Raw genomic sequence first — 25667 nt, 5'->3', positions numbered from 1 at the left:
ACTTCGGAGGAGTGGATGAATGATTTGGACGACCTTCTAGGGCCTCAGTAACAGGAGGATTTGTGGTGTTTTCAGTGTTCATACAGCCTATATTTTTGTTCTTAAATTCAAGAAAGAGCAATTATTTTGGACCAAAAGCCCACAGCCCAGGGAGCTGGGCAGGTAGAGCTAGATTCTTGGGCTGAGGCCTGGTCCTGCCAGGCTCTGGGGGACCCAGGGCTCCCAGCCAGCAGTTGTGCTATGTTGGGCTGGCCCCACCCCATCTGCTGGCATCGTTATCTGGTGTTGGGACAGCAGGACTGGGTTCTACAGGTGGTTTTCTACCCAAATGACAAAAAAACCAACAGTGACCCCACGATGTCAGGCTTATAAAAATCTGTGCTATCATGTTGACTTAATCCAAGATTTCTCCACTTGCCCCAATTTTGGGACAAATTTTTGTTGAAACTTTATAGCAGAACTGTTTGCAATTTGTAGCGTAGAAAAGATTTTAAATTTCTTTTAAAGTTTTAAAACAGATTAGGGTAGGTGGTGGTTTAAATTGATAAGTGGCATTGGAACCTTAGGGTTTCCTTTTGATTAAGAGCCTTTTTAATTCCTGCTCTCTGTCAGCTTTCAGGGCAAAGGGAGATTCACTGGAAAATCATTTCCATAAGTGCAGGCTGTGACTGCATATGCGAAAAAGGAACAGGATGCCATGAGACAGCAGAGTTAATGACACAGAGGTGGTCTTTCCAGCAGCTCCTCCTCCTCCCAGAATGCTGTTCTTCCAGGTTGGCATTTAGGAGGATGTGGCCTGAGGAATCCCTTCCTCCCATGTGTTGGTAGCAGGACCCCAGGTGGCCCCCAGGCCAAATGCTGAAATGAAATAATTGGAATTCCTGTGTCCTCTTTTGTTGTAACTTCCTGCCTTTTGCAGTTTACCTGAAAACTCATATTTAATGTGTTAGGAAGGTGACCATTGTTGAGTAATGCACAGATGTCTTTCCTGCACCCTGTCCTCATTTCCCATAACCTTTCTTTCTGCCTCCCCTTCTTTCTCTCTCCAGCCCAAATGGAAAAACTCCTTAAGCCACTGATTTACTAGATTGGAGAGGAAAAGAGTCATTAGAATTCCCTAGGGAACCCTAGCATAGTAAGGAGCTGGGTATCCCCTCCCCAGAAAGCAAAGGTTTGTGGGAAGGAGAAAAATAGGTGTGCCCTGTTTGACAGGGAGGATGCAGGCCAGGCCAGAGGAAGGAACTCCACTTTGTTTTACTACTTCTGCCACTCCCTCGTCAGATGACTTGCACTTTTCTTTTTTTTTAAAATTATTTATTTATTTATTTATCTTATGGCTGGGTTGGGTCTTCGTTTCTGTGCGAGGGCTTTCTCTAGTTGTGGCAAGTGGGGACCACTCTTCATCGCGGTGCGCAGGCCTCTCACTATCGCGGCCCCTCCCGCTGTGGAGCACAGGCTCCAGACGCACAGGCTCAGCAACCGTGGCTCACGGGCCCAGCCACTCCGCGGCATGTGGGATCCTCCCAGACCAGGGCTCGAACACGTGTCCCCCGCATTGGCAGGCAGACTCCCAACCACTGCGCCACCAGGGAAGCCCAACTTGCACTTTTTAAAGAGAATTGCTTTGTAACACTGATACATTCTTTCTAAAGATTCAAGTGGATTTCTCTTTTAAGGTCTATGAGTTTTTAGGTCTTGACTAAGCTAAGAGTCCACAACAGAGTATTACTTGTGGGCTGTTTGTGGGAAATGAAGACAGAGCACTTCGATGTAACGAAATCAAAATGGTAAGCACAAGGTGAGACCCTGTTAAACGGGGTGCCGGAGAGAAAATAGTACACTGAAAAGAGTGGCGTATATGCAGAGTGGTCTCTGGCGAAACCACAACCCCATTTTTATTTCCCTGGAGCCTCAAAATGGGTAATTCAAGGAGTATCATATGTAAAGAATTGAGCCAATGAAAATGTTCACACAACCAGCTTGAGTGGCTTTGAGGGGACGAAAGCTTATACACACATTGGTAACTATTTTGCACCAGCAGTGCCTTTCATGGGGGTACTTGGACCCTCAGATCTTCTTCTCTAATAGCCATTTGCCACCACGGGTGGTGTTTGGGCCATTTCCCCTTTAAACACCCTCCCTGCCTTCCCCAGTTACTGACTATAACTCTCAAAGAAGGGAATGAATCATAAAACCAGTGAAGACTCCACCCTCTTAGTGAGTTCCCCCGATCTGAAGGGGAAGAGGGTGACTTCAGCGGGTTCTCTACCAAAAATAGGGGGCCGAAGGCTGGTGGTGGGTCCTTGTTCCTCTCCTGGTCTCCCTCTGGCTGCTGCTCACCTCTATCCCCAGGCGCTGGTGTCTCGGCCTCCCCCTTGTGGGGAGGGCTGCCCCTGCCTTAGTCCTGAGGCCACCTAGACAGACAGCAGGCTTCTCACTTGCTGCAGTGTCAGAGCAATAAAATGTGATGCTTGGAGTCCCCCCAGGGAGCTGCCTGTGGCTTTATTAATGAATCTGGTTTTTGGGTAGTCAGGGAAGGAGACAACTTCGCTTCAGTGCAAATCTCCATCTTTCAGGAGCCATGACTCAAAAGAAAAGGGTGCTTGGACTTTTGTTATACACACTTGCTTTGTGTAAATAAATGTTTACAATTTTGTATTAAAGATGGAATAAGCATTAGAACTTCTGACTGTATATTTTTTACTTTTATAGATTTTAAAACTATGATCCTTTATATATGTGTTTTGGGGGGCTATAAGTTTTATGTCAAACAGTTGGTATTGTTAACTTTTTACTGTCATCAAAGTACAAAAATTCCTATTAATTCCCTTATTCTTCCACTTCCCTTAACTCTGGTACACACCAAAAAGAAATCTTTACTTTCCTGTTTTATCATTATAAAATAATAAAAGTATTTTGCTAGTATGGAAAAAAAATAATGCAACATATAATCATATAGTCAGCCCTCAAATTTAAACGATACTAAAACATTGCCATATTTGTTTTAAAGAAATAAAATGTTAACGATAAAGCTTGCCTTACTCCTCCATATTATTATATGGGTATCCGTTATATTATTTTCTGAGTGATAAAAGTATATACTTATTAACAATTCAACTAAAAAAGAAACACCCCTTTCAGACTCCCCCATGAACATTTGGATGTGATATGATAGCAGTAAGTTACTTGAGGGAGTTCTTATATGAAAACATTTTTAGCGAGACATATTTAATCCATTTGTGTTGCTTAGTTTAAATAACCTGGAATATGTGGATTTATGGGATAGAGCTTTTTGGAAACCAAAAATATAAACTATGAAGCCCCAACCTTAAGTATGTCCTCTGAGCTTGCCCTACACTTAGAAGGTCTGGTACTCCAAAACCAAGATGTGTCCCAATGCATTGAAAGGGGTTTTTGGAAGTTGCATCCGATAATTTGGTGCCTTCCAAAAGCAGATGTTTATACACCTCTGGGTGATTTTTACTTTTATTTCTCACTAATCATTAGTAAAGTTTGGTTTGGGGTAAGATCTATGATTTCTGTGAGTCTTCTCTGATAATTCAGCCTCTTGTATCATTGCAACTTACAACCAGCCCTCATCAGCAAGTAGATTATGTTGAAGCAGAACCTGCTCACAATAACAACAATGAAAAGCATAAATATTTAGAAAATATTATAATATAAAATATATGATACTCAAATAGTTAATCCACAAATGTTCCCTGGAAAATATAAAAGACTTGAGTAAAGCAATAAAGAGATTTCTAGAATGAGAAGATTGAACATTATAAAGATATCACCTCATGTTAAATTATTTAGCGATGAATGTAATTTCAATAAAACCTGATGCTGGATATTAATTTTACTTGAAACAACTATTAATGAATGCAAATAGAAAACAGAATAGGAGAAGATAACAAAGAAATCTATAAAAAATTATTCTTACCATTTCCTACCAAACTGTCAAAACCTGAAAAAATACTGGCCATTCTAGCTGTTTCTAGCAGGTAGTTTCAGTGCAATGGCTGAGATGCTGTTTAAAGATTTAGTAAAAATGGTAGTCCTGAAGAGTAACTGATGACAGTAAAGAAGGATAATGTTAATTAATCACCAGATCTAAGGACAATTGTGAACTATGTTTCAAAAACCAGGATGCTTGTAAAAAATCTCAATTTTTTTTCATACGAATGCACCTAGGATTTATTATCAGAGCATTAACAGTATGCCTTTGAATTAGGCCCCCTAGGTTAACAGTGTACTGCTGATCAGAATACACATGTTTCAACTCAAGCATCACCTCTCTCAGGTCACACCCTTTTGGAGATCCACAAATTGGGTTATTTGGACTCCTTTTCATTAATTTAGCACATGAATATCCACCTATCTTAGCATGTATCAAGCAGTAACATGTCTGTTTGTCCTCCTCTGTCAAGACACTCTGACATCTTGGGGAGCAGAGGCTATTTCTTTCAAAAATTGCTTTCATTAATATATTCTAATGCTCAGCAGAGTGTCTGAAATAAAATAGGAGCTAAATAAATTTATATTCTGTTAAACAAACGCATGAATGGATAAACAGTAAGGAATTACCATTTCCAGATTCTAGTGGTGGGCATGATATAAGCTTACATTTCCTTCTCACAGTAAGATTTAATTATAAATATTGTTATCACATTTTATAGAAGAGAAAACTTATGCCAATAATTAGCTGCTTAAAGTCATTTGAGTTTCAACCTCATGGTGATTTGGAGTTAAACCACATGATTCTGAAAAAACCTTAATAACATGAACAAACAGAGGAACTGAACAAATAACCTCCCTCAAACGGATTTTAAAATATAAAGGAATTTAACAAATAATAAAATAGGAATGTCAAATTAATGGGAGTGAGTGATAATATTTATTAAATAACATTGAAAATATTGGCTTGAAATTTGAAAAAATGAATTAATTTAAATAATTTCACACCTTTTAAAATAAATTTTAATTTGATTGAAGATTACATTTTAAAATCAGCAAATGGAATGAAAAGAAAAGCTATATGTCTCAGATGTTTGAGTGAGAAGGTATTAAAAACTGAAAGTGATAGAAATTATTAAGAAAAATATGAACAATTTGGCCAGATTGTTTTTATTATCTATTTTTTACGTTTTTTTAAAGAAAAAATTACATATAGTAAAAATGTATAATTGCAAACATGTTGGTGGAAAGTTGCTGAAAGAGGATTTATTTTATTTATAAATAATAAAGTATACAATGTAGATGTGTCAGTAAGTTCTTGACAAGATACTTTACCAGAAAAGCAGACATGAATTTACAGGCTAGTGAAGAAAAGTTTCAAGTGGAAGATGTAAGTGAGCAAAAGCACAGAACTTCAATACCGTATAGATGTGTGAAGTAAATAGGAAATAATAATAATCCAGGCCACCAAGTCATCAGTGTTAAAGGAAATGCCAGGGCCCAATTTAAAAAATTCTTGTCTTCTTTGTTAAAGAAATAGTACCACAAAAAAAAAATATTATGAAATTTATAATTACAAACAACTAAATGCACATGCAAACAATTAACATAAAGGCAAATGAAAATGAGATAAATAAAAATGAGTAATCCTATAAGGAAAATATATCAAGGTAGTATGTCAAGGAAAAATCCTATAAAGATACAAATATGTCGAGAATGAAGGATAAAATAATATCTTTTAATTAAACACTAAAAATGTATCTATGAGATTCTTCATTATATCATATATTATTTGTGGAATATAGGTAGGATGGAGGAAACATTACCAATTTTTTACAAGTGGATTCTTGAATACTATTCAAATATTCTCTGTATTTCGATAACCAGATAAATGAAACATAAAGACATTTTTCCTGAAAATAAGAGACACTATTGTTATCAGTTCATTTATCATCTCAAGTTCTTGTAAGCAGTCAAAGCAGAAAATCCATTTCTCTCTTGTGTGAACAATATTCCTTCTACCTCTGTCTTACTTTTGGCTGGAGTCTCTGCAAATTCATGTGAAAAATTGGTTTGTCAGTTTTACACTTCAATTCTTTGGGTTGCTGCTATAAAAGGACATGTAATTTGCTCAGGGGAAGAGTGGAATCTGTGGCAGTAGTTGTCATACTAATGGGTAATTCAGAAAACCATTGGTGCTTCAAACAAGAGTCTCTGATATATAAATACGTCATCATTAGGAAATAGAGAACGTACAATGGAGTATGTAATAGAGAACATACAATAGGGTCTGTAATAAGTATCATTTGATATTCTGACAAATTATCCCATGGCTTTCACAGGCTTTTCATACTTGTCTTATGTCAGATTCTTTAGAGAATGTCCAGAGATAGAGATTTTTATGTAGAAAGTCTATTGGAAGTACCCTTGGGATCAACACGTGTGGAGTCACTAAAGTGGGCAGATTTGACCTCACGATAGCACTGGGAGTTCTAGAGCTGGTATGGCCTTTCATCTTTATCCATCTCTGAAGGAATCATTCTCAAGATTCCTACGTTACGTGAACTAGTCTTCGGATGTGGCAGCTTCTGAAATAGGAGTGTGGCCTTGGGTAAAGCAGCTCTCTTCTACTGAAGACAGTGTCCGGAGAGGGATTCAGCTAAGGATATTAGCATCACTCACTCACAATAGCTGGGGAAATGAATATCTCAGTGCCAGAGGGAAGTTCTGGGTGGTGCACCAATGCATCAACTTCAGTCCACGTTTCATGATTGATGAATTCATTTGCTTCATACAAGAAGTCCTGGAAATATCGCCTCCAGTGTTTTGGTCAGTCTCTTTTCTTGAGTAAACGTACAAGGAGAAAGTTAGTGAGACCTGGGCCTCTAAACCTGTTCTCAAGGCCACACTTGAGATTCTTTGCCTCTTGTATTAAACCTGAACAAACTTTTTTGGCCAACCCAATACATCATCAGAGTACCAAAGTTTTCCCTGCCCCTATTGTGTACTAACAGCCTGCCTGCCAGGATGGTAATTTTTTTCCCTTGCTTGAAATGATCGAATGGCAGCTTAAAATTTAGAGGGACACTTGCTGTGCCACTGGTGGAGGAATTCTCTATCTGGGACTGGACTCTCTAAATCACCAGAGTTCAGTGTTCTGGTGATATACAGCACACATTCCCTGAAATGGATCACTGAGTATGATAATAAACAGAGACACCCCTACCCCAACCCTTACTTCCTGCTTCCTGGGGAAAGAGCATCATATCATTATTATTAATACAGGGTGCATACCATGTCCTGGAGAATAGCACTCTACCTTGCATGGCATGATCTCCAAAAGGATAGCTCAGCTGAACCTTCAAGAGATCATTTTTGCATTTTATCAGCACAATGTTCTGGGTGGCACTGAATGTGATAGAGCCAACAAATCCCAGATTCATGTGTTCACTGCGGCACCTTTTTTTTTTTGCTGGAAAATAGGTCTTTTACATTATGAGGGACTTTGTATAACAGGGAATATTATGAAGGAGTCTGTGTCAGTGGATATAACTTTCTATAAGTCTTTGATTGATGGTGCTGGTTAAGTTCTTGTAGGCAGGAAAAGCAAACCATCATTGGAATGTGTGTTAGACTACTGTAAAACAATCACACATTCCCTAATAAAAGTGTGGTGGCAGTTGCTAGTATGGTTAGTCACACTTCTATAGATTCAACTAGTAAGGAGACAAGTCAGATAAATTTAGACATTTTACTACTCATGGTGTAGCAGGTGACCCACAAATTCCATTGGGGCGATGTGGATGGGAGTCCAGGTGGATACTGTGCACATAGCGGGACCGTGTCACAGCTGAGGAACAGTGAGCTTAGAAATTACCCATTCCTATAAGAGGGGTGCTGGCAAACCTGCCTATATTTCCTTCTAGAGTGAGACTTCATTCTTACTACCCTGTAATGTAAGTAAGCAGATCCCTGGGAGGGGAAGAGACAGTCTCTATCTTCTGGAATGTAACTGAACTTGAGAATTGAGTGCTAATATGTGGGCATAAAGAAAGATGAGAGAGTTATGGAGAATTGTTTCCCATCAGATACAAAATAGGTTTTATTACATCCTCTTGGCCAAAATTTCAGTAGCAAAAGCTTTTACCTGCCAATTTCTACTGTACTAGCTCTTTTTCCCCTGGCCAAGGACCCAATGTAGGGGTTATAATAATTATCAAACATGTCTCTTCCAATTATACATTTAGAGTTTATGTCTCAAGTGAACCCACTGTGAGTTTTAACTGAACCAAGTCTCCTTTAATTACCTGGTCCCTATGCATCCTCCATCTATATAAAAGGACTTGAAAACACTTTGTGTCTATGGATATTAATGTCGAGTTGGATCCTATGTCTTTAAAATACTTGAAAATGCTCCTTTCTGAAGTGCATGGTTAACTAAATATAAGGTTGTAGTTATCATTGGAGCTGTAATGGGGAAAACATCACTACGCACATTTGTTGTGTGTTCCTCCTGGAAAGGTTCCACGTTAGATTTTGCTTCCTCAGAGCACTGCTAATTTTCAGGTTTCCTAGGAAACTAATTTTGAATCAGGAACATAGTTGGAATGCCTTTAGCATCAAGATTGTTGGAAGTAGTCTTTAGCAGAAGGGAGATGTACAGGTTTCCTATTGCTGCTGTAACAAATTACTATAAACTTAGTGGCTTAAAACAACACAAGTTTCTTCTTTTATAGTTCTTTTACAGTTCTCAAGATGAGAAGTCCTAAAATGGGTCAGAAGGGCTACATTCCTTCTGAAGGGTCTAGGGGAGAATTGATTTTCTTGCCTTTTCTAGCTCTAAAGGGAACCTGTATTCCTTGGTTCATGGCCTCTTTCTCCACCTTCAATGCCAGAAATATAACATCTTCAAATCTTTACTCTTCTGTCATCACAATGCCATCTGTGTCTGACCCTCTTATTGCCTTCTTATAAAGACCCTTGTGATTAAATCGGCCTCACTCATATAATCCAGAACAATGTTCCCATCTCAAGATCCTTAACCTTATCACATCCACAAAGTTCTTTTTGCCATGGAAGGTAAGGTATTTAAGGTTTGGGGGATTAGGATGTGGACATCTTTGATGCTCCATTATTCAACATTTCACAGTCTACCCTCTGTGATATCTCAATGCATAACACATGAAACTGTGGGTAATTAATGATATTTTCTTTGACATCCCTAGTAAGTCATGATGGGGAACAAAGTGGATGGTTTCTGAAACAGCACAATTTCCTTACAGGTGAAATAATAATGAATCTCAAAATGTGGTTTAATGACACACAATTCTTTAAACTGGTGATACTTATTACCATTTTAGCACTGCAATGTTTATATTTAATCATTACAGTTTCTGCAAATGTTTCATAATGAGATATGATTTTCACATCACGTTTGTTGTGAAGCTTCTTTTATTTTTGAACTTATACAATAATAACTTAAATTTAAAAAACTTTTTCATAAATAACAAGTAGCTAATTTGTACTTAAATTACTTTTTCTTATTACATTTGTGCCTCTTTTCTTGTGTGTGGTTCATAAAACCCTTGTTCTTTCTGTAAAATAGAGTAGATTATGAAACAGATATATTATTTAAACATTAGAGTTAAACAGAATTAGTTAAGTAGAAGTAAATTTGGGGGTGGTTTGAATTTTTGAATTTTTTTTTGTAAGTTTACCTTTTCCTATAATCACCCAGTTCTTAGTGCTTTTTTATGTTAATTTTTGTGTTACAAATATTAGTTTTTTGTTACATAAATTAACCCATTATTATAGGCTAGCAAAGTTCAAATGGTGGCACTTCTACTGGTCCTTCAGTTCCTTCAGTCTTCTGATGGACGACTTTACTGTGACAGCAGAAGTGGTGTTATAGGTCCGGGCACCACCAGCTACCATTTCATGCAGGAATCATGACTCCAGATGCCCACAGCTGGTCTCTTCATCTTGATTTTGCCACAGAAGGAGCAAGTGTACTTGGCGTGCTGGCTGATTTCTTCAGCATTTTCCTGAGGGAGGTACTATAATGGGTCCCATATTTACTGAAAATTCCGGACTTCTTTATGCGTTAATCATGTCTCTCAACAAATATTAAATTTTTGAAAAGAAGGTGAAACAACACCCAAAGAAATGGAGAATCCATTTTAAAGGAGTTTCCAAAATATAAGCAGTACTTTTTATAATCATTCTGTATTCTGCACCATTAAAGTAAAGATAATAGATTCTCCATGTGAGTGACCCAGAGAAGACCACATTATCCTTATGATAATGCTGCAGTGATGTATGCAAAATATACTGCTAGGTGAGAGGCATATGGTTTAATGGATTGTCTGATATATTGATATTGTTAGTACCTTCGATTTTGATCCTAAAGTGAAAGAGAGCTTATAGATCCAGAAATTTGGTGAACTTTCATAATATGTTCATGTTTATAGTTTTAGTTTTTTTGACTCATAAACTAACTTATGCACACTAGAAATATTTGGGTTTTCTTGTTTTCTAACTTTTTGATTAAATTTGAGGTTAAAGAGTTGAAACTGGTAACATTTAGAAGCCATGTCAGGAAAAAAAAAAAGACTTCAATTTTGACAGTGTGACTAGGAGAAAGTTTAGACTTCTAGGCACTGGGAAAATGCTGGAAACATAGATCTAAACTGAAAAAATGCATATACACTTTCCATATTCTTACTGTCAATGAAGAAACATAATTTTCCTTATTTTATATTAAATGGAATGGTTCTATAAATAATTTTTAGAACACGTATCTTCAAAGTTTCTAGGCAAGAAACTTTCAAAGGCAAGAAACTTTCAAAGGCAAGAAATATAATGAAATTTAAACCCCAAATAATTAAAATACTCACATCTTTTAGACACACATTTCGACTTTTAAAATTATTACAGAGAATTATATTACAGAATATATATCATTTTATATCTGCTTAAAAAATCAGTCTAAACTTGTGTTTTAACATTTTTACTAATTAGATAATCGAGGTTCATAATGATCTTAAAATACAATAAGTCCCCTACATACAAATGAGTTCCGTTCTGAGAGTGCATTTGTAAGTCCAGCAAAGTTAGCCTAGGTACCCAAGTAACACAATTGGCTATATGGTACTGTACTGTAATAGGTTTATAATACTTTTCACACAAATAATACATGAAAACAAACACAAAAAATAAAGAAAACATTCTTAATCTTACAGTACGGTACCTTGAAAAGTACAGTTACGGTACCTTGAAAAGTACAGTACCAGCTACATCCCACTGCTTTTACTCTTGCTTCTGGACATCCTGGATTTGAAATAAAAATGCTGTACTACCATACTATATACAGTACTGTATAGTAAAGTACACAAAAGCATGACCACTTGTAGAGGATGTGCGCACGTGACAATGTACACCAGACATGTGAACTAACTTACGTGATTGGACATGCGAATGCATATTCAAATCTTTGAAAGTTCCCAACTTGAAGGTTTGTATGTAGGGAACTTAATGTAATATAACAAATAATTAGCATTCAATGCTCTACGGCCTCCATATCTTTTTCACCGGGACAGATGTCTATGGCTTTGTTGTGTTTTGGGGCCAGTTCAATTCCATAGTTATTTGATAAGTGTTAAAATATCACTTCTAACTTAGATATGTTAAGGTTATGAGAGAAAGTATGTGCTCTGCTTCATGGAATTGAGACCAAAGTATTGCATAAATAAACCAACTGGAGAGCAATACAAGATAAAATTGAAAACAAAATAATAACTGATATTTATTGAAATATTTATATTGTTCAAATATGAAATGCTTTATAAAGGCTATATCATAAAGTATTCAAAAATTACAATAGGCTTTCAGTTCAAACAGTCCTCAGGTTCACTTTCTGATGCGCTTCAGCCCAAGCTGTATTGCCTTGGACGGATCACTTATTTTCTCTCACTTAGCACACTGTATAATACATGTTAATCAATACATGCCAAAAATTGTATTACTGTTAGTGCTATTGTCTCTTTTAGGATAGTTTTGTTAACGTTAGTATTATAATTAGTATTATTTTCTGTTTTGGTATGTTAATCTATTCAGGAGTTGAATGAGTTAAAGGAGATAACTCTGAATGAAGGTTTTTCCTGGCAAAAGTGGTTATATGTTTCTTGTAGGACAGATAAGACTTGAGTAAGCGGATAGGTAGATGCACTTTATTGAACAGTTAATCATTTTGTGAGCACATACTACATGCCAGGCATTATGTTAATTCCTGAGAAAATCCAAGTACAACGATGCATGATCATTTTATTATCAAGGAATTTATAATCTGGGATAGAATGACATAAATGAATCAAGAATTAAAATGCATAGAGTATATTCAGGTACTATAGGAGCACAGATAAAGTGTGTCACTATTCAGATGGCTGGCCAGGGACTACTTCTAGAAGCAAGAGGGATGGATGAGTTTACACTCAGGAAGAGAAAACAATCATGTGATGAACAGATGAAGCTTAGGAGTCCAAAATAACTGGAATTAAAGCAGAAGATTTGTTTCACAAAGAATTTCATTTGATAGATGTAGTTTGTGCATGATCTGAAATGTGGAAAAGAGAGTATAGACACCGGAGTGTCAACGGGACTAAAAATTTTTAACAAAATATCTGAGCATTACACTACAAACATCTACAATTTTAAAAATTCTTATCAAATTAGCTCCCAAAGAGAAAGGAAAGCCTATTATGCAGCTCTGTAGCTTTGCTACACCCTTCAAGAGAAGACATCTGGAAGTCACATGCATTTAGGGAGCTCGACTTTTTCAGCAACACTGGCCTATGTTAAAGTACCAATAGGTATTTTCTTAACTCAAACAACAACCTTCTCCTGGCCATTGTTCTACAGTCTGAATGCATTTTAGTGAATTAATCACTTAGCTAATAATCTCTTTGAAATGTAAAATGGAACATTTTTTTAATCTTTTTTTATGTCTTTATTGGAGTATAATTGCTTTACAATGTTGTGTTAGTTTCTGTTGTACAACAAAGTGAATCAGCTATATGTGTACATATATCCCCATATCCACTCCCTCTTGAGCCTCCCTCCCACCCTCCCTATCCCATCCCTCTAGGTCATCACAAAGCACCGAGCTGATCTCTCTGTGCTATGCAGCAGCTTCCCACTAGCCATCCATTTTACATTTGGTAATGTATATATGTCAGTGCTACTCTCTCACTTCATCCCAGCTTCCCCTCCCCACCCCCCTCCACTGTGTCCTCAAGTCTGTTCTGTACGTCTGTGTCTTTATTCTTGCCCTGCCACTAGGTTCATCAGTACCGTTTTCTTAGATTCCATATATGTGCGTTAGCATACGGTATTTGTTTTTCTCTTTCTGACTTACTTCACTCTGTATGACAGACTCTAGGTCCACCCACCTCATTACAAATAACTCAATTTTGTTCCTTTTTATGGTTGAGTAATATTCCATTGTATATATGCGCCAAATCTTCTTTATCCATTCATCTATTGATGGACATTTAGGTTGCTTCCATGTCCTGGCTATTGTAAACAGTGCTGCAGTGAAAATTGTGGTACATGTCTCTTTTTGAATGATGGTTTTCTCAGGGTATATGCCCAGTAGTGGGATTGCTCGGTCATCTGGTAGTTCTATGTTTAGTTTTTTAAGGAACCTCCATACTGTTCTCCATAGTGGCTGTATCAATTTACATTCCCACCAACAGTGCGAGAGGGTTCCCTTTTCTCCACACCCTCATTAATTGTTTGTAGATTTTTTGATAATGGCCATTCTGACCAGTGTGAGGTGATACCTCTTTGTGGTTCTGATTTGCATTTCTCTAATGATTAGTGATGTTGAGCATCTTTTCATGTGTTTGTTGGCAATCTGTACGTTTATGTTCAATATTTCAAAAATAAGAGTTGGTTGCTTTGCTTCATGAATATCAATACAATTTGAACCTTTCAGCCTTGTGTCCCATGTGGAACAAAGTAGCACTCTTCCTCTTTCCCTTTGCATCCTCATATGTCAAAAGGACCTTAAAAAATAAATCTCTCACCATCATCAAACCTCTGTGAACATCGACAGAGACAAAAACTATAGGAGATATTATAAGGGCAGAAAAGTTTAGGGGACAAATTATTCTGAAAGAATTTAGAACACAAATATCAGTCACGATCACATACTTTTAAGCATCTATATTACAAGAATATAACTGTACCATGAAGTCAGTTATATGACTTGAATAAATATAGCTTTGAAAGAGTAGGAAAATTTTTCAGTTTTCTTAAAGCAGGTAATATTCTATCTCACATATCTCAGTAATTTGATTACTGCAGACAAAGTAGGGCCTTCAGTACTACATGAAGGATTCCCGGCTTTACTGATGTTTTTATGCATTTCAGTCTCTCTCCACACTAAGATACCAACAGAATTTTACACTCTTCTCACCTCGTAAAGTGATCTTATTTATGGAGAAATTGTACCCTGCTAACAAAAGTCCCATTTTAGTGGCTCATAGAGAACAATGGGTTATTTCCTTATGGACAGGAAAAAGCATAGTGAGGAGAGCTATGACTATAAAATTAAGGGGAATGTGGCAAAAATCTTACTTGGTTAAGCAGATGTATCATCTTATAAAAGTTCCAAATTTAAGAAGTACAAAATACAGAATAGAAGCTATATAAAATGCTTTATTTTGTGATTGCAGTACATACTGGAAATTTTCTTATTATAACATTGCATTTTGCTTAATATTCTACAAGATACCAGTACCAAAAATTATTTCATATGAACATCTGCCACCAGTGCATTTACTTTCTAGCATTACTATGATTAATTTCGATTATGTTATTTCAGCTTGTAGTTGTCATAAAATACTTTAGTTGAATTCGAATGAAGAAATATATATTACATCATAGAGAAGTCATTCCAGTTACAAAACTACAAGGGGTCACAACATATTTTACACTAAAGAACACTAGAAAGAAAATTAATGCTTTTTTTTCATGTATATAACTATGCTGTAAAATACAAAAATGGCCTAATGCATCTACCATGCAATATCCTTTCTACTTTACTTTGTGGGACATGTGCATTAGGTCTTCTAAATTTGTTTTCTGTGGGTTTTTCAAAAAATACACTTATTTGAAATTTGCAAACACATTATTTTAAGTGAATTTCATATTTTTACTTTTTCATAAGAAGGAATTAAAGTATGAGCTACACTATCAGCTTGTATATTGAAATACTTTGTGAGTTAAGATAACATTATTTCTGTTCATATGCAGTGTTGTTAGAATTCTGATATGTAAAAGTGGGTTTTCAGCAGCTCAGGCAGATTCTTGGGGAGACAGCAGGAGGTAGGTCACAGACTCAAGTTTAATAGTTCACCTAGGAATAATCAGGTTGATCTGTAATCCAGAAGGGTATTTGATTATTAAGATTAATTTTGTTAGATATATTTATTTCCATAGATTCAAATTGGACCACATCTGCTTCAATATTTAGTGGCTTAAGAACCCAATTAGTGGGCTTCCCTGGTGGCGCAGTGGTTAAGAATCTGCCTGCTAGTGCAGGGCGCATGGGTTCGAGCCCTGATCTGGGAAGATCCCACATGCCACGGAGCAGCTGGGCCCGTGAGCCACAACTACTGAGCCTGCGCGTCTGGAGCCTGTGCCCCGCAACGGGAGGGGCCGCGATAGTGAAAGGCCCGCGCACCGCGATGAAGAGCGGTCCCCGCACCGCGATGAAGAGTGGCCCCCGCTTGCCGCAACTAGAGAAAGCCCTCGCACGAACCGAAGACCCAACACAGCCATAAATAAATAAATAAATAAATAAATAAATAAAGTAGCTATAAAAAATTAAAAAAAAAAAAAAGAACCCAATTAGTAATTCACAGGATTCAGTGAGCATGAGACTGAAGCAGAGGAATTGGTTGATCTTGTGAAATTTTCTCTCTATGCCATGTATAGATCCTGCTATATTATCCCTAGTATATGAGAAAATAAGTGACCGGGGCACTCATATCACTGTAGAGAATACTTATTTTCCATCATTGTGTATACCTGCTCACAAATTATTTGATTAAGATTTCACAATGCCCTATATCCATCAATAAGATAAAAATTTCCTGTCATTTGACACTTCCTTTGGACAACTATTAATATTTCACTGCATCCTATTTTTTTCCATCATTTATGTATTAACTTAATAATCCTTTCTCTAGGAAGGCATCATAACCCCTATATTATGTTTTAAATAGTGTTTTCTTCACTCTTCAGGAATTTAAAGTCCATCTCTGTATTATTCTTAATATAAATATTCCCTTTAAAATATATTGATAATAAAGAGATTATTTTGTCACGTGTGAAATTATTCTAGTTGTGGTTATTTATTTTGTTTACCCAGTAGTGTTTTCAATGAGACCAGATCAATGATCTTTATTTTTAGAATAAGCAAAGAAATTACCAGAAGAAAAATAAAATATAATTAGAAGGATAACAAAATTTATGTCTCTTGATTCCAACTTTTTATGGTAATTATTAGTTAGCTTTACATTGGGAAATTTAAGAGAGACTTTTAAAAATTATTTGGTCACTCCTTACTCTATTTACCTTTATATATGATTAAAGTAATGTTAGGGCTGGGAATATAATATTAAAGAAGACATAGACCCCGTCATTATCTTGACACAGATTTAAAAATCGGAAAACTACATTTACTAAAGTTAGTGCATCAAGAAGTTTAAAACAGTTTATGAAATGTATGGGTGTAGCTGCAGTTCCTATCCAAAGCAGAGATAAAAGAAGATTCCAAGAGGAACACAGCAAATATGATAATTCTAAACCTCTTAATTCTAAAAGGAACACAGCAAATATGATAATTCTAAATGGGTAAATGGCATTTAGTCAGGCATAAAAGTGGGGAGAAGAACCTGGAAATATCAGAGGCAAAGTCCTGTGGATGACACAGTTCGTCTGGAGCACAAAGACCTGTGTGGTTGGAATGCAGACTGGCAAGCAGAAGAGCTGAGAGGAGACATAGGAGAGAAAAAGGAGTCCGACCATGAAGGATACTTTAAACCATTCAAAGTCTGCCTATCTTTTAAGATTGTCCAAATGAAGGACCAATCAGACTAATGATGTTAATTTTGCCACCTATAATTCAGAGTACCTCGGTGTAGTGGAAAGAGAATCAGCAGGCACAAAGACCACACTTGATTTAATAATCAGTGGTTGCTTTCTTTTCTTACATATCAAATGTTCAGTTAACCTCTTTTTAATGGATTCTGTATGCACTATGAGGTATAGAGGCACAAAATTTTTAAAGTGTTGAGTTTGATGCATCTTTGAAATATCAGAATATAGTTATTCAGTTCTCAGTTGTACGTTTGTGCATGAATCTCAGAAGAGACGTCTGGGCTGGAGGTAAAATGGTGGAAATTCTTGGAGCATCTAGGAGTCTGAATAAATAAACCCTGTATTTTCTGCCTAAACTTGAAACCAGTTGAAATAGGAGTCACCTTTTGATATCACAATGTAAGGATATAACCTAATTGTACAAGTACAATGGTTATTTGAATAATAATTAAAAAAAAATAGACCCAGATAGCCTCCCATTATTTGGCAGTAGTTGAAGTCCATGGGTTTCCCCCATGAATGTCTACCCTGCTAAGCTTATCATATGGCTAAAAGGATAGGAAAATGTATTTCTTCTTTGAGTAAACAGATCCCAAAATGAAGGAGGCAATGCAAAGCCAGTTGTTTTCCCAAAACATCAATCATATAAGTTACTCCTCCTATTTTAGGCAGAAAGAGACCAACCATTGATCAACTGAAAGTTCCTTCACATGAAAGGAAAAGTCAAGGGTGCAGGTATTAAGTATTAAGCTCATAACAGTGGAAGTGAGCTTGGGATTGGTAATTCAAGTTATGGAAGTGATAAACTATTGGGAGAAAATCAAATAAGAATAGAAAAAAACTTAACCTTAAATCATATTATAATGCAATGTAAAAAACACATTAGTCCATGTTAATGGACTAATGGAGAGCATAAAGAAAGTGTGATAGCCTCAAATTTGTATATAATCAGTACCTAAGAGAATACATTCCTGTATCTCAGCCCCTTAAAGTTTTCCTTAAGTATTTAAGCCAGTGGACTTGGAACTCAAATGAATGTCTTTAAATATTTATTTATTTATGGCTGTGTTGGGTCTTCGTTTCTGTGTGAGGGCTTTCTCTAGTTGTGGCAAGTGGGGGCCACTCTTCATCGCGGTGCGCGGGCCTCTCACTATCGCGGCCTCTCTTGTTGCAGAGCACAGGCTCCAGACGCACAGGCTCAGTAGTTGTGGCTCATGGACTTAGTTGCTCCGTGGCATGTGGGATCTTCCCAGACCAGGGCTCGAACCCCTGTCCCCTGCATTAGCAGGCAGATTCTCAACCACTGCGCCACCAGGGAAGCCCCAAATGAATGTCTTTAACAATATTATTTATCCTTTAGTTAACTATTCGGTTCAATAAATATTTATTTAGTGTCCACTATGCTTTAGACACAGAAATAAGTTTTTGAAAAAATAATAAATATATAAAACACACATTTTCTTCCATTGAAAAGTTTAATGGGGAATTAGGACAAAAAACAAAAACAAAAAAATGTATAACATTTTAAATATTGTGATGGGGATGTATAAAGTATTGTGTGATCACACAGAGAAGGAAGACCATGTTAATTATTGGAGGACAGGATATGCTTCCTAGAAGAAGTAATTTCTAAGGAGAAATTATAAACTATTTTGGTTAAAGGAAATCATGGAAAAAGTCAGTGTAGTGTGGGAAGAGTGTCCTATATGAGAGGAATGATTTGGCTCTCATTGGCCAAACTCCACTAGAAGCCATGGGACCCCAGAGCTGCAGTCCACAGAGAGCAGCCTTCAGCAGACAGAGCAGGGTGGACAATGGCGAAAAGCAGCTTTGGAAGGATAAAAATCATACTACCCAGATAAACGTAACATGCATCAAACTGCTTACCTTGACTCTATTGGCACTATTTTCCCTCAGGAATCAAAGAGAAGCCTTGGGCTTCCCTGGTGGCCCAGTGGTTGAGAATCTGCCTGCTAATGCAGGGGATACGGGTTCGAGCCTTGGTCTGGGAGGATCCCACATGCCGCGGAGCGGCTAAGCCCGTTAGCCACAACTACTGAGCTTGCGCGTCTGGAGCCTGTGCTCCGCAACAAGAGAGGCCACGATAGTGAGAGGCCCGCGCACCGCGATGAAGAGTGGCCCCCGCTTGCCGCAACTAGAGAAAGCCCTAGCACAGAAACGAAGACCCAACATAGCAATCAATCAATAAATAAAATAAATAAATCTTTAAAAAAAAAAAAAGAGGAGCCTTTTCCTTTACCCTAGTCAGTACTCTGGTGCTTACGCAGAGAAAAAAGTGCAATTCAACCTCCAACTTCCAGGGAAAGAAAAGTGTCTAAGATAATGATAACTTGCAGCTGATCTGTGGTGGCTCTGTGCCACCAAAGAGCTTACTAACTCTTGACCAAGGTAGGAATGAAATGTTGTATTAGTGATTTATTTTGTGCTCCTTAAAGCCCTAAAACTCCCCTGGAGCCATTACAACGTTGTTTATAGAAATGTGTAGCTCAATAATGTGTAACTGATTTAACCAGTTATGCAATCTAGTTTTGCTATGTGACTGATGGAGTATTAAAACAAAAACAAAAACGAAACCAAAACAAAAAGCCCTCAGTAAGGTTTAGCCTCAGCTTCCCTGATGCCAAGATATGTTACAGATATCTTCAACGTTTGTGATGTTGAGATGAAACATGTGCTGAGAGAATGCGAGGAGACCTTGCAAATCTTTGCCTGAATGTCTGGGACCTCCTTGATGTTTGCCTGTGTTTTGTTTCTCCTGCTCTATAGTGCACATTGCCTTTAGTAAAGCCTCACTGGAGGCTTTAATAAAAGCCATTTTGTGTGGTCACATGAGCCTTTTCAGTAATCACATGAGCCCTTTCAATAATTCAACCCAAGATGAACATAATGCAGTTGCTGCAATGATATATAATAATAATAAACATCTTTTCATTGAATAAATGAATCAGTGAATTAATGAGTGAATAAATGAATAAGGAGTGTCAACTATTTTGTACAGATACTAAGTGCACAAATGGGGTAGATTCAGTGAGTTCATAGGGGAATTTATTATTATTAGCATTTAGGTGATTTTAAATCCTGTTGCTTATTCCTTTCTTTTAATGATCTCACGTCTACATCAAAGAATATATATAAAGGATCATAGTACTGAATTTTCATAAAAGTTTTATTTATGTGTTTAGCAGGGTGGTGCAGTAAAAATAATTTTTTATAATTTATTACAAACTAAATAAAGTTTCAAGGCACATATAAAATAATGTGAACTGTCTTTGTCACCGTTTGTGTAGGCTAATGTCAGATGAAACCAGGACTCTGATTATTAAATGTCACGTAACCTCATGGTGCCAAATCTTTGCTGACTCAGTTGTCAGGCTGACATATATTCTATCTAATACAGACTGCCCATAGTTGGACTCACTAAATGCTTTCCATGCCTCTTCTCTACCATTCATTCTTCAACCTGTCTTTAGAACCTACCACCTGCCAAACCATGAGCTAGATGTTGGTGATACAATAATTGAAAACAAACAAAAAAACATATTTCCTATGCTTGTAGAGTAGACTAGTGGCGGATACAGTCGTTTTGACATATAATTTCAATATAAAATTTGAAATGAATGAAAATGAAATATGTTTTGAAAGTAAAGGGTCCTCAAATTCTTTTCTGAACCAAACTGGCCTTGCTTCAGCATTGCCCCATGATTGGGTCCAGTATTTCTGAAAAAGGACCCTCCGCTTTGCTCAACTTGGCTTCCCTGCACACGTACTCTGAGTTCATGGACTCACAGATCATTCTGAGTTCCTCCTCTTCTTGACTCAAATCTCCTTTTTAAAGGAAAGATGATTTAAAATCTCTTCTCAAGTAACTCATTAGTTCTTGCTATTGGAATAAATGGATTTAATCTATTTGCTTTTAATATGATTTAAAAATTTTCAGTATTATCTTTTACAAAATAAAAGCAGATACATTCCTAACAAACTTTGTTAACAAAGTTGATGTCTTTATTCCTAGTTTAGGTATGTGTGATTGAAAGTGAATTCCTTTAATTTCTGGATTATAAGTAAAAGATCTCTTAGAAATTTGACACAAGATGGTATGACTGAAGGCTAAGGATAATACCTGGAAGTTGAACTGAAACATGGAAGGAAAAGCAGACAAATAAGTATCTGCCAAAAGTATACATAGGAAAATGCATCCAGACAGGATCCAGTTTAAAAAAGAATAAACCTAAAGCCAGGATTTAAGAAGTAGGAACTTAAATACTATTGATGGAATAGAGAGTGGGTTTCTTTTTAGTTCCTTTGGATGAATGTTGATATACTTTGTCCTACTATAGTCAGATACTTAGATTACCTTTCCACAAAAGAAAAGCAACGTTGAAACCATGTTCCAGAGTGGCTTGCACCTGCTCAAAATTGGGTTACACAGTATTAAAGGTTTAAACCATATAAAGAAAAGTTAGAGACTCTTCCATATTCAAAGCTTTCCCCTCAAAATGAGTATGATTAATAACTTCTCTCTTTTGCTTTGATTGTTGCATGTTTCAATGTTGTAGAAATTCAAGACAAGATATTAAGGTGTCACATCTTTTCTCCATATGAAGCTGAGAAAATCTGCCTATGGTATTGATGCTGGGAGGATATCTGAATCACATGCTTGAGAGCTAGGCTTATTGTTCTAAATATAATTTGACAGTTAAAATGGAGCTGACTAGAGAAAAAGCTAGGATTTACATTTCATTTTAAAACTCCTTAGTGAAAATATGTAGTCAGGACAACTATAGACTCTAAACTGCTATTTTGATTCCAATAATGCCTGGTTCCAAGATGTCAGTAATCTCCCCAAGGATAATAGAGTGAATACATAATTAATATTATCAAAATGTTAAATATAGTATTTATCACTACATTGCTAAAAGAACCATAAAGATAATTAAGGACAAGTCTCTAAAGGCAAAAAATAAATAAATAAATAAATAAACAAAGAAACAAAAAAGAAACCCTCCATTTCTCATTAATTATCTATAGATATTTTAGTCTCAATTATATTTAGAGGTCTTTAAATGTGTGTGCCAAATGTGAATGATATAATTCTGTATATCAAATGCTTTGGCTGCATAAATTGTAAATAGATGGTTTAACTTTAAATCTTTAACCTAGGGGCCACTCCAGAAGCCTGTGTTGGTGCACTAGGCCTTTGGCCTCCTGGAAGGCATTAGACTTCCTTCCCAAGAATGGGAAGTTCACTATTTCTGACCTTTGGGAGGTCCAGCCCCTGCATAGCCCTTGGGCCAGAGCCTGATCCCCCACACCTGGCTTGATTACTGGGTGAGGCACTGCTGCACTGTGACTTGACTGAGGCATCGATTAGGGTTGGTTTGATAGGTGATGTGAGCCAGACTCCCCCTCTGGGATGAGGGGTCTCTGGCACTCAGGGGACCCAGGTGTTTCTCAATCCAGGACTCCTTTGCTGGTCCATACAACTTCCGAGTTCTCTCCAGATCTGGCTTCTTCTAGGAAAAGTGGTCAGGGCATCGGTGCCTTGAGCCTGATTCTGCCTTCCTGTGAGCTGCCCCTGAATGCTCACTGCATCCTAGCCCAATCTCTCCCTGCCTCTCCATCCGGACCCACACTTACTCTCCCCACTTCCCACCATACATGAAGCTACAATGTGCACCCTGTGTGCTCAAAAACAAAAACATTTAAAAAACTTTTTTAACCATTTTGAATTCTATATAATGGTTTTGTCTGTATATCTTTGTGATTTTAAGACATTATGAATAGCATACCTTGAGAGTACAGACAAGATGCACCTAATTTAGGGAGAGCTGGCACCTTGTTTGAAGGACAGGCTTTGGTAAAGAAACAGAATGCAAAGTGATTCTAGAGAGAAAGTGTAGCCAGCACAAAGACAAGAGATGAGAGAGTTTCCTATATTTAGGAAACTGCAATATTTGGCACATAGTAAATGCTTAGTAAGTATTTGCTGTTATTATATTTTTATTTTTATTGAAATTGTTTTTATTACTACAGCTGGAGAGAGTGTATGGGAGACAGAGAAGTTAGAGATCTAGCTAGAACAATAGTTGAAGAGCAAATAACAGACTTTAAGAATATTATACATTTCTACATAGATTTTGTAGAGCAGCTAAAAAGAAATGCATAGCATAGTGAACTGACCAGACACCCTGTAGAAGGCTGTGGTGGAATAGACAAAAGTAGAGTAGAACTGCTTATTATAAGTTTTATTGCAGTGATCTAATAAGACAGTAATTGTAACAGCAATAGAGAGGATTGGAGAAGGTATTAGTATTTTGGAAGATAAATAAAGGAAGGGGATTAGCTTTTTGTGAGGGATGAAAGAAGGAGAGGTAGAGGAAGGAATTATGAATGAGTTCCAATATTCAGCCTTGTGTAAGTGCGTAGATGATTCTGTTACTTATAGTTATGGATACAGCCCAAGAATTATCATGGTTAGGGAAGAAGGTGTACATTATATTTTGATCATGCTTATTTTTAAGTGCCCAAGTGACCTCTAAGGGAAGACATCATCTATGTGGATATAAGTACAAATGTGGGGAGTCTTCAACATATAAAAAGCTCTTAAAGCCATGAATGTGACAGCATCTGTGTAGAAGATGTAGAGAGAAAAGTAGGAAGACTGAGAGCTGACCCCCTCCCTAATACCAATATTTATTTATCATAGAAAGAATATTGAAACTACACAGACACACACACACACCCAGAGCTGAAAAGTAATAAAAGAAACAAACTGAACAGAACACTGCCCTAAAGCTGACATAGAACATTTTGAGGAAGAAGAGGTAAGTATTTTCAAATACTGAAAAGACAAGGTAAGGACTGGAAAGTGTGCATCAGACATAGCAAAGAGAAGAAACTGTATTTTCCTTGGAAATGTCTGGTTGAAAGATAGTAAAAAACAGCCATTAGTTTGACCAAGACATTCTCAACCCTAGTAGGGACTGCATCAGCCTGGAGGAAAAGGAGCCTTCTTATGCTGAAGGCGGGGATAGCTATTTGAAATCCATCTGCCAAGAAATGGCACCATTTTCTAATTGGCACTAAAGCTGTCTTATATGCTAACAGGGGGTCTGTTGGCATATTGTTTGTAATTATCACTGTGGGAGTGGATGAAAGGATATAGATTAAAATAAAGGGATGGAGAATATGAAAAGCAATAATAAATCAGGCCAAGGCCAGAACTCTGGAAAAGAAATATTTAAGGGGCACATATAGAAATAAAAGATCCAGACAAGAAAACTGAGGAGAAATGCTCAGAGAGATAGGGAGAAAACAAGGACAAAATAACATCCAGAAGGTCAGAGGTCACCTTGGGTGTGATTTGATACCCGTTTGGAATAGCATTTTCCATGTAAGTTAATCCACATTAAATTAATTTCCTCCTCTTTCTCCACTTTTCAAATTGAATGCTTTCACCAGCCCAGACAGCTCTTTGCTGACCCCTTTTGATATTTGCCTGCTACAACTCCTGCAAATTACAATTGTGAATTTAGCTCAACTTTGAAAAGTCAGAACCTGACAGTTCATACTGATTTTTACCATTAAGAGCCTGATTGCTACACTCTTTCCTTCTAAGGCATGTAATACTGTTCATGAATCTCAGTCACCTATGGTTGTGCTAATCCCTGCTATTTCAAGTTCTGCTCATTTTTAATTTCTAGTGGTATCTCCCACAAGGTTAACATCAGTGAAGTCTTGAGTGACATGAATGAAGTAATCAGGATATTAGATTTCCAGGGGATTCAAAATTAGTCTAACTTATATAGGCCTGGTATCTTTGTACTTGGAGAGAACTCTAGATATCTGAGCACCCACTGAAAAGTGCCTCCAGAGAGTGTGCACTTTATTGAGATATGGAACTGTTATGGGGGGCATGGGAGTGTATCTGAACATGAAATAATAATCTTCTGAAGCTCCTAAGCCTTCCACTGCCCACCACCCAGAAAATGGGGTTAAGAGAGTTACTATTATTGTTATAACTACTGACACTTGTTTACTGAGATTATAAGAATAGTGTAAAGTAGCTGTTATTTGTACATCTCCACTGATAGACAACATTCATTCCCATTTTACCACTAAACTTAAACTGGAAACAAGGTGTGTTAACTGTTTTCTATTTTAAATTAAGATATTAGCTAGTTTTGTCTGAACCCTAAAAATATTTTGGCAGACTTAGTATTTCACCAGACATTTAATTAAGGATTGAATATTGCTCTTGAATCATTATCGTTATTTATTTTTTTAGTTCACAGCAATGTATTTCTCACAGAACAAAATAGCCTCTTCAGCTAACTAGAAGGGCAAAAAGCCAATGGAAAAAAGTCACCAAACTGTGTGCCTTATTTCACCCTCTCTCAGCTCTATACAGACATTTTTATCCTTCTTTTAAGTTATCAGAACCAGCAGAACAGATTTTTAAATAGTCTATCTCCAGCTGTCTCCTTGTTTGGATCCCTGGATGATTTCTCTATGTGAAA

General features: G+C 36.9%; 1 pseudogene; it reads right to left on the bottom strand.

Annotated features, from left to right (window-relative positions):
* Positions 1-9792: 9792 nt before the first annotated feature.
* On the bottom strand, positions 9793-11432 carry LOC118900575 (annotated as a pseudogene).
* Positions 11433-25667: the final 14235 nt, after the last annotated feature.

This window comes from Balaenoptera musculus, chromosome 1 (genome assembly GCF_009873245.2).
Source record: "Balaenoptera musculus isolate JJ_BM4_2016_0621 chromosome 1, mBalMus1.pri.v3, whole genome shotgun sequence".
Taxonomy (NCBI): Eukaryota; Metazoa; Chordata; class Mammalia; order Artiodactyla; family Balaenopteridae; genus Balaenoptera; species Balaenoptera musculus.
The sequence above is the reverse complement of the archived record's forward strand: the minus strand, read 5'-3'. Positions and strand labels throughout refer to the sequence as shown.